Here is a 9,364-nt window from a genome sequence, read left to right on the forward strand (position 1 = left end):
TTGTCAATCCCACATCATCTCAGCCCCTGATTACTTTTTCGATATCTTTAATCCGTTTCCCGCCGCTCTGACGTTTGCTTGTTTGTGTGATCGTGGATAAATCAACTTAAACCGTTCCCGTCTAACCTGTCGAGTCCACGCGGAAAGCATCCGGGGATTAATGTAAACATATATCTTCAACTCATGCATAATGCATATCATCCTGAAAGAGTGCATGGGAAGGGGACATAAAGCAGCCTCAAAGCCGAGACGTCAATTTACGTCTGTAATAATCGGCAGCACCTAAATGCACCTTTGATATCTTTACTGCGTGCGGTGAAAAATTCCCGCCGCAATTAAGCCTTACAGTACAAAAGGTAACTTGTCAATCAAGCAGCCCTCGCTTCATCTACATATTTGACTTTTTTTTTTTTATTGAGACACGGGTGGGAGTCTCTCTTTTCTTTGCTTTGTTCTTAGTTGTCGTGCCTTCTCATGCTAATTGCCTTCTCCGCCGCCGATAGCAGAAATAGCAAACACGCCGAAGGATACCAAGGACGGCAAACAATGGCGTCCTGTGCTGTGGCTGGAGTCAAACATAAGCAAATGTGGGACTCCGGAGAGAAAGCCGAGTGCAAAAATATTTCCTAATTTGTTTGCTATTTATATGTGGTCTATGTAAATGTGCTTATTTGACTCGTTGTCTCCAGCTGTTGCAGTGATAATGCAGCGATGCCGCAGATTAGTCAAAGGCTGCGGCCTGGAGACTTGCTTCTCAAAATCTCCTGCTCTTTCTCCCCTATACCCCCCTTCCCGCCTGCAGGTCATGCTGCATCCCGCCAGCCTTCGAGGGCGCGAGCTTTTGACGAAAAATAGGTGGACGTAAACAACTCAATAGGCTGACAAGTACCCAGCCTCCTGCAATAACAGTGTTCCGTTCCCCCTTGGCTCTATTTGCTTTCATGTTTGTATCTTAAGAGTACGGTTTAAAAAAAAAAGAGAGAGAGAGAGAAAAGAGAGTATTTGCTTCCAGCGCTGGGCCCTCAGTTCCCCTGAACTTCAAAGGGCGGTGAGGGAAATGCTCCCTATATCTCGATGCGGTGTTCACCTTTGTGCCGCAATCAGGAAGTCTCCCATCCATTTCTATCTTCATCTTATCCACTGACACAGACCTACAAAAGGATTTTTAGAAGTCAAGTAAAGTTTTCCCTCATGCATCTCGAGCTCCACGAGGCTCGATCGCCGCTACGCCCGCGTTAACAAATGTCTGACATGTGACATTCGCAAAATCTCCTTCTCTGTGCGGTTGCATTAGATTTGTGAGCACCTCGAGAGCCGGGGTCGGGGGGAGGGAGTGAAGGGGTGGTGGTTATCACCCACGGGCCCATCCGACCGGATCGACTAATCAGAAGGTACGAGCCGGGCGGCTGGGCCGACGAAACGAGACAATTGAGACACGGGCCCCCGTTCTGGCGTATTTGCATATTTCCATTTAAGCCTCCCCTCCCGGAGACGCGTCTCGAGCGCGGCGCGGCCTCTCGGAAATATAGTTCATCCTCAGCAGTGATGTATGATTAGCTGTGCCAGCCACAGTCCTAATTGAAATGAGTTTCAGCTGTTTGGCGGGTGGGGGGAATCGGTTCAGAGATGCACAGCTGTGCCTGTTTCAATTGGTCAGAATCAGTTGTTCGTCCCATTTCACTCTACGGACTAATGATTTTCTTGCAGCGGTTGGAATTGCTAATGGGGTCGTGTGAGGGGAAGGTCTGAGCAGGGAAATTAACAGAGAGGACGCTTACGGTTGCGACAGAGGAAGTGTTTTTTGCTCCGAAGGAAAACCAAACAGGGATCAAGTTAAGTTGCCCCCCTAGCGCTAAGCTAGAGCCTGCTCTTCTGTTACATTCCCATTTGATAAGATTCATCACCAGCTAATGTGCCGTTCGGTGCTGCGTCGTGATCCGAAAACAAGCTCCAAACTGGGGAGCGCACCCCCGTGACAGCCGGGAGCGTAGCGGTGTCACATTCTGTTTACAATCCAGAGCGCGGTAGCTTTTTCCGGTCATGACAAAGTGCGCGAAAACCCCCAAAAGCGCCTCTCCCTCTCGCCCTTCGTCACGAGCCGGCCGCGTCTCTCGGCAACAAAGAGTCTCCCGCCTCGACACAGGTGGCTGTTCGGTCTCTTCCGATCTGTTATTCAGGGAACGTTCGTGTGTAGCCTCGGCACAGGAGCGAATTTCCGCACCCGGTTTGCGTTTTGTGAGGAGCGCGGCGGGGATATTGGCTAATAATATAAAGAGATAAAGCATTATTGGAGCCCGGAGGTGTACACTTGTTGCAGAAGTAATGACGAACACGCGGCACTGACACCCATTTAAATCTGATTTGCAAATTATTATTTTTGTTGTTTGCATCCGCCTGCCGGCTAATTATTATTCACAGTGGGGACAACAATGTGTCATCTCCTATTTGCAGGGGGATTAGGGCGATGCAGCTTGAAATGCACATGCTCCTCATCAGGAGGAGAGAGACGCCGAGGGCCCAAACACTACGCGCTGGCACTTCATTTTGACGGCGCCTCATTTTGATTGCTTTAGAATGAGTGAACCTCGAGGCATCATTAACGTAAGACCTTCTGTATAATTGAAATTTAGTGCAAGAGTGCAATACTGTATATCCATTCAGCTCTAAAGCTCGGCATTGTTATCAACATGCTTGTCTCTATTTGATCTTTCTATTTCGCCATTTCTTGCTGTGAAAGGTTTTCCAACATTTTGGGGAATAACTGAAACCACAAAGCTCGTCATTTTATATATTTTTTTCTGTCCTTACTTCCACAATGGTACAGAATAGTGATATTTATGTGTGCATGTTGCGAAAAGCACACAGGATTAATTTCATGGCGCATTAGAGTCACATGCAGGTTAGAATATATGAACAATTTTATTACGCTGCACAGTAACCACAAATCAGCAGTCAAGGGGCACATTTGGTATCATTTAGATTATCCCAGCGGGATACCCACCACCACTTCAAGTGTTGGGTATTTACCGTTCTTTGAGAAACTACAAACAAGGATTCTGATCTCCGCCAGGGGGGCTGCCCCACCGTGGATGCGCGTTTTGTAAAGACCCCTGTGAGAGGGGAAGCTCCAGGCGAGCAACTGGGGAGATCCGGGAAGGGGGGGTTTCGTCGTCGCCTGGAGGCAGACAGGTGGCAGGCCCGTTTGTTGGCTCCCTGTTCATGTCAAGGTCTTGCTCCGGGAGGGATCAGGAGCACTGGGACAAGCCGAAGTGTGCATGGGCTCATTCATGAAGCAGTGGGGGGCTATTGGCTACCTGCATGGCTAGTCAATGGGGCTCTGTAGGAAAGAAATCAGACGTTGGCTAATCTACAAACAAGGTTTCTCATGAAAGACGACGCTTTTGTCTTAATCCAAGGTGGAAGAATCAAGGGATGTTGTCTTTAATTTCAATTGATTAGTCTTTAATTTTGATTACATATAGGGTAACTGCAATAAGCCTTCATTCCACATTATGTGCTCATATAGCACATAATGTCAACAATAAAAATACTAGAATATTCCCTATAAAGTCAAATTTTGGAGGAGGATGGTCATTGAGAGGCAGAGGTGGGGTGGCGCAGATGGGGAGGTATTTGGTTCAGTTTTGTGATTGCCCTTGGGGGAAAAAGCTGTTTTTCAGCCTGATGTGCCGGACTTTAATGGCTCTATAGCGCCTCACAGATGGCGACAGAGTGAAGAGATGATTGGAGGGGTGCGTGTCATCTTTAAGGATGGCTCTGGCCTTTTTCGGAGACAGCGTGTCGTGAAGATGTTGTCCGGAGTCGGCAGGGGGGTTGGCTGATTATTTTTTGAGATGTTTTGATGACCCTCTTGAGGCGTTTCCTGTCCAGGCCTTGAGTAGATCTGTATACAGAGGCTCTGCTTCCTCGAAGCCCTCAAAAAAACCAACCTATTCAGCTTTCTTAACCAGAGCATTGGTGTTTACAGACCTGGTGAGATTCTCGGAAATGTAGGTCCCTGGAATCGTTGTCCGCACGTTCTCCGCTGGTGGTTAGAGTGTGGTCCGCCTTGTTCTTCAGAAAATCGTGTTTTTATTTATTTATTTTTTTTGTGTGTTATATCCATGCAGCACCTGATTGCAGATTTCATTCCTGTAGGCTGACTCATTGTTGTTTGTGATCAGCCATACCACTGTTGTGTCCTCTGCAAATTTGATTATTCTGTTTGAAGGGTGAGCAGCAGTGTAGTCCGACGTGTTTAGGGAATAGAGGAGGGAGCTGAGAACGCAGCCCTGGGGTGCCCCGGTGCCGAGAGACAGACCGGTGTGAGCCGGATCTGACTGTCTGTGGACGGTTGGATAAGACGTCTTTAATCCACATGCACATGGGGCTGCCAAGGCCAAGGTTGAGTTTTTTATACACTAAAATATTGGGGACAATTGTGTTAAATGCAAAGTTGCAATCAATAAAAAGCATTCTCACTCATCCCTTTCTAGTCAGTGTATGTGAGGGTTGTGAGAACCTGCTGGCTCTGTAAGCATACAGGAGGGAGGGTGATTTTTTTATGTGTTTTAGCACCAGTCTCTCAAAACACTTGGTAATTATGGGGGTTAGTGCCACTGCCCTGTAGCCATTTGGAGTTCTGCTGTTGCTCTGCCTGGGCGCCGGGGTGATTGTGATGAGCACTTGCCTCACCTCCTGTGAGATCGTCAACCAAGGTTGATTTTTAGTTTCAACTCGCAGACATTGTCAGCAAGTTGATAAAAAAAAAAACAACTGGCACAGACAATGTTGGCTCACCTCTTCCTCACTTCGACTGGTTGAGCCAATAGCAATTAGCGTGCAGTTTGTTGACAATGTGTGGTAATGTTTTCACCGCTCCAATGTATGAGTTGCGATTTCAATACGAGGGCAAGGGGCCGACTGGTAGCGTCACATGTTGTCGCGCTGCTCACAAAGCAATAGGTTCTTCCAGTCGTTAACAAACCGCAGCTTTAAATCAGATCAAACTGCTGCCAGTGTCTGTGTACACGGAGCACACGTCTCTAAACAGGTATTACATAAGACCTGTATGAGAACTGGCAGTGACTCCAGATGTGACAATCTAGAGAGAATACCTTTAAAAATACCTTTCGCAACAGGTGTTTCTTCCCTAATACATGTCTTGACAAGTCCATGCGGTGTAAACTCTACTTATATTTGATCCCAAGACTGTTCCAATGCAGACATTCATGCTATCTTTCATCTGGGACAGTTCAAAAGTAACTTCATAGGCCCTATAGTCATCAGCTGTAGTCCCTTGCCTTCTGTTAGGGGCCTGCTAGGTAAATCTGGGAGCCAGTTCATGCGGGGTCCTCGTGGTCCCTCTTGGTACCTGTTCAGAATTGTATGCATAATTTTCTTCAAGGCTTACATTCCTGCCATTAGGACAGAAGTGACAGCTGCTCACTTTCAGTTCTTTTTTCTTTCTCCTGTCTTTGTTTGATTTATCTCTGTAAACTTCTTGCCAGGAAGCACTAGAGCTGCATTTCTGTTTTCTGGTTGTGGGTAGTTCGAGTCAGTCATGAAGATTGATTTTTGGCTGTTATGCCAGGAGGAATCGCGGTAGCGGTCAATCCTATGACACGCTGGCAGTTGTTGTAGCTCCAGTGGCGCAATCGGTCAGCGTGCGGTACTTATAAGACAGTACAATCTGCAGAGCAATGCCGAGGTTGTGAGTTCAAACCTCACCTGGAGCAAAATAGTTTTCTTTTTTTTTTTCTGTGTGTGGCCATAGAGCATCCACGGTGTCACATACACTGAAAGAATTTCCCCATGAGACATCACTTTAGAGAAAATTATTATTATTATTAACTGCACAAAAAGAGATTCCCAAGCAAACTGCCCTGCCAAGCACAGTTAGCGATGCATGTTCTAACAACCACCAGTCGTCAACAACGCCAAGGAGGATTAGTGTGAGCTAAAGTCAACTGATATCATCTGGCTCTCCAAGGGCTGTGGCACACCAAGCCAACAACAATTGGCTATTTGCGGGTGCCATTGTTGAGCATCTGTTGCCCTAATTTTGGCGGCCTGCCCTGCGCTGCTGGCATTGCTCGGGAACCCGGTCAGCGTTTTGTCAGCCGATTCAGTGTGCTGAATTCACGGCGACGGTTTAGTGAATCAAAAGTCAACCGAAGTCAACAAAACAGCAATGTTAAAAGGGCACACAGAAGACTCTGAGAGAGTTTGTAGGTCTTCCCGGCTTTCTAGTGTATACAGACCATTGCCACCCAAACACATTTAGCTTGGCGACTTGCCAAGTTAGGATTGCAACATTTCGTCATGGTATTGGTTTTTGAACATTTTCTGCGGCCTTGTTTTGGTTTTACCACCTTTTGTTGTGTAATCTCCTTGTTTTGTTCACTCATCTGTTTTCTTTTTCTGGCTTTCCCATTCATGTTCGCTCAAGTTTCTTGGAATTCCGTTTGATTTTTTGTTTTTGTTTTCTTGTATCCTGCTTTCGCGCCCTACCTCCTTGCTTTTGTCGGCATTTTACATTTTACGATGTTGTTTATGTTTCAAATCAGGGTTAAGCCCACAAAACTTAATTGGAGCCAGAAACAAACCGGTTCAGTTAAGGTTTCTGGATCTGGGGGTAAAATGGGTAAAATAAAGGACCGAAACGCTCAGCCCTTGCCTTCTAGTATCCATCCTCTAATATCCTGATTCTTGCACACATGTAAAGAGTCAGAAGAGGCATCTAATTGCAAGATTACTATTAATAGACAGATGTTGCATTGAAAATCACTTCTCCATAGTAACAAAATTACCCAGTGTTTTTATGAAAGTGATACATATTCATAACAGCCACCTACAATATTGTACTTTTTATAGGTTTATGCAAATGCATGTTGAAATTCTCAGCCTCCGCTTAGTTCCTGTGTCTTTCGCTCTCTATCATGACATCTTTCTTCCCAATGATTCTGTTTCTCTAGTTGTGGATGACCACTGTTGTGACATACGCACTGAATCAGTGTTGTCATACAAAAATTGGGCAAAACCTTCTGAACCTTTGACTTTCTGCTTCAAGAATTACTCAGCTAAATCTTTGCTCACCCTATGAGTCATCTGCAATTAATAACGGCAAGAGCAATTGAGAGAAAATGACTAAGATGGCCATCACTGTCATCCGTGAAAAACAACAACACATAAATCCCTTTTTATTCTTAAGAGAATAAGGAAATTCTACTATCACCCTCTTTATTTCCACCTAAATTTATTTTATTTTTTTTGTCTTTTATCTATTGCCAGATGCAGGAGAGTCATTACTCCACTACATCGCCATTGCCAACAATTCCATCACAGGCCCAAGCACCCAATTCAATCCTCCTGTGTACTCCTTCCTTCCTCTAGACAGCACAACAGCGACTCGAGGCCTGTTCTTTACCTCCACATCCACACATACCTCTAATTGCCACTGCCTGTCCTTTTTACTGAGTCATTAGTACCGTAATGCACTGTGACATCTATCTGTGGGCCAGAATGCTGCGCTCAGCTCACTGTGGTCAGTCGTGCCAAGAAGGAGCACAGGCAGGAGGCTGTAATATTAAGGGCAAAATATAAAATATAGCCACACGTGGCCTCTTTCCTCAAGGGATGCCTCAAGAAAGGTGCAGCAGAACTTTGAGATGGAAGGAGTTTTAGTTAGATGAGCAAAATCAGCCGTCGAGTCTTGTTGGAATTCTGAGTTATGTTTCAAGGAAATAACAATTTTGTGATTCTTTTTGGAAAGATGGTGGTCATTACCAAGAAGCACTTAAGCTATCATCAGGATGGTTGTCAAGCAGGAAGTGGAAGTTTTTCTGTTGTGATTGTTGTTAAAAAAAAAGGCTAAGTGAAAAACTCGCGTTAGCAGTATATTGGCGGAGGTTTCTTAACTTACTTAAAACACTATATTGTGTCCATTTACTCGGTCAACAGGCTTTGATTGCAGCAGTAAACTGCACCTCATAACTATTCATTTAGCTTAATGATCCACTTCATCCAGGCTGTAACGGAATTCCATTCAAAGTTATGTATGATTTTATGGCTAGCAAACTTATTTCATAGCCCATCTACTACGCAACCTTACTGTAGCTGACCCTGGCAGTGAATGAGGTCCAGCAAAACCCACTGTTTGCTCTTTTAAAGATACACACATCCCAGGACTCAAGTCCCAGGGTAATCGCATTGTAAGCCAGGTCACAATGTTTTCTGCAGCGCCGGCACAAACAGCCAAAGTCTTGCGCCGACACATACTCTCAATAGCCCTTGACATCACCTAAGGCCCTTCATTTTCAGCGCACTCGAGTCAGAGCTGAGGTGCCATTAAGACACATTGTAAAAGAAAAAGCGCACACATGGGAAAATATACAAAGAGGTCTAAAGGTGATATTGGAGGGAAGCTTGGCTTTTATTTGGAGGCATGTTCTAGCACAAACAGCGCACTTGCTAATACGTATATATACATATATCTACATATATACATATATATATATATATGTGATATATGTATGACACCCCTACCGGTAATTACTTTGCAGCTTTCTAGAACTTGGTAGCACAATATTTGGAAATGTTTGGTTTAAAGTTTCCTTGTTCCCACAGGACATAGAAGCAATACAGCTAGGTCAATTGTTTATCTTCTGTAGCTAGGTCAGTGTTTTCTCTTCTTTCCCAGAACAGCCCAAGTACTCAACTGTTTTTTTAACCCAAGGCTTTTATCTGCCGCTACACGTTCTAGTTTGAGTTGATACTTTGCTCCATAACCCCAGGCGAATGGAACTTGACAGGAAAACAGCACATTGTGTCACCTCATTTGGAATCGAACTGTCTTCCTGCTTTTTGTGCATCGGTTTTCGGGGCGTGCTGAAAAGAATTGCTGCACGTCGGATTACTAAAAAAGTCATGAGAGCTAATTATTAGCAGAAACATTTGTTACTGGAGAAACCCTTGAACCCCAAGTGTTGTTAGAATAAGATAAAGATCCAGAGATGATTAGACTTTCTATCAAATAATTAACAGGAGGAAAGGAGAAATGCTGTACAATAACTTCCTTAATGGTGGGTCTAATTGGACTCCATTTTTACAGGCGCCCTAATAATGACCCAGGAAAAAAAATAGAATGGCACAGTATCCGTGTCCCCCTAATATTTGTGAGATTAAAAGATTCTTAGAATAGAGCATAAAGACGTTCATTTCCAGCTTGAACATCACATAATCACAATTACAGCCCCTGGATATGACCAAGACGCATGTAACAACAAGCCACATCACTTACTAAAGCCCACATAATCACAATTACATCCTGCAGACGACAAATTTGTAGCCATATTAGGAAAGG

The 9,364-nt window shown here is 44.8% G+C and overlaps 1 non-coding gene across 1 annotated transcript; it reads left to right on the forward strand.

The window, feature by feature from the left end:
- Positions 1-5,642: 5,642 nt before the first annotated feature.
- trnai-uau lies at positions 5,643-5,738 on the forward strand. Its single transcript has 2 exons — positions 5,643-5,680; positions 5,703-5,738. It is a non-coding gene; the product is annotated as a tRNA-Ile (tRNA).
- The last annotated feature ends 3,626 nt before the right edge of the window (positions 5,739-9,364 follow it).

The sequence above is a fragment of the Mugil cephalus genome, chromosome 23 (assembly GCF_022458985.1).
Source record: "Mugil cephalus isolate CIBA_MC_2020 chromosome 23, CIBA_Mcephalus_1.1, whole genome shotgun sequence".
NCBI lineage: Eukaryota > Metazoa > Chordata > Actinopteri > Mugiliformes > Mugilidae > Mugil > Mugil cephalus.